Source organism: Protopterus annectens, chromosome 11.part0, assembly GCF_019279795.1.
Source record: "Protopterus annectens isolate FY-2018-M chromosome 11.part0, PAN1.0, whole genome shotgun sequence".
Lineage (NCBI taxonomy): Eukaryota > Metazoa > Chordata > Ceratodontiformes > Protopteridae > Protopterus > Protopterus annectens.
Window position 1 is genome coordinate 319655982 of NC_056745.1, and position 1099 is coordinate 319657080.

Here is a 1099-nt window from a genome sequence, read left to right on the forward strand (position 1 = left end):
TCATTAAAATGTACAGATTTCATACTGCCTCTTTGATAATGTGCTTATATTTCCAGTTTTGTCACTCTGTTATTAATCATGCGTTTCTGAGTAGTACCGAGTATATAGTGTTTAATCTAATATTTTCACTACTGTATCCAAAATTGTGTTTATTTTAATGTGTGTGTGAATACGCGCAGCTACGAAGATATTTCTGCAAATGTTAACATTACTTGAAACGTACTGCTTGTATTAACCCTGCTTATTATTACTGTGTAGCCCTGCAAATGTTACAATTTTACATATTATATTTCTATGTTTTCAATTATTTGCAGAGAGTTTTTCTCCCCGGGCCTCCGCCGAAAACGGGCAGCTCTGCCCAGTCGGAATTTCCCGGTCAACAAATGTGAAATAAAATTCCAACTGGAATGTGCTGTTATGCCAATTAAATGTCCAGATTTGCTTTTCAAAGGCCTGTGTTCAAAGTCTGTAAAATGAGAGGTACGGTCATGGTCGGTCACCAATTATATTTTTCAAATATACTTCTCTGTATTTGAAAAGAAATTTAACTTCCAAGAAAGAAAGCATGCAAAAGACTTTATTAACAGATACTTTTTTGAAGCCTCAGTGAGCAAAAGAAACTGACCCCGACGTGATTTGAACACGCAGCCTTCTGATCTGGAGTCAGACGCGCTACCGTTGCGCCACGAGGTCTTGCAATAGTATGCTCTTTACGTACTTTGTGAATGGTTTCTTATGTGCGATTAATTTTGTTTTCGAAATGTAACTTTGCTTCCCCATAAAATAATTCCTCATTTCCCCTGTGCAATAAGCAACGTTTCACAGACAGAATGTTTGCCCTTAATACTGCAACAACCGACTTTTATTTACATAATGCTACATTAACCATTATTACATCCGAAAGCCTACTGACCACTTATCAACCTATTAAAGGCATGCGTTACGTATATATTATAAACTGTTTCTTGAAATGTGTTTTAGTTACCCGTTAAATTAGTTCTGCACTTTGCAGAGGAATCATAATTTTTAGGCGCGATTTACACAGTTCAGTTCGGAGCAGAAAAGGTAGTGCGCTGCGCCAATCAAGTACACTTTTTTT

General features: G+C 36.8%; 1 non-coding gene across 1 annotated transcript; it reads right to left on the reverse strand.

Moving 5' to 3' along the window:
* Positions 1–621: 621 nt before the first annotated feature.
* TRNAW-CCA lies at positions 622–693 on the reverse strand. Its single transcript has one exon. It is a non-coding gene; the product is annotated as a tRNA-Trp (tRNA).
* Between the last annotated feature and the right edge of the window lie 406 nt (positions 694–1099).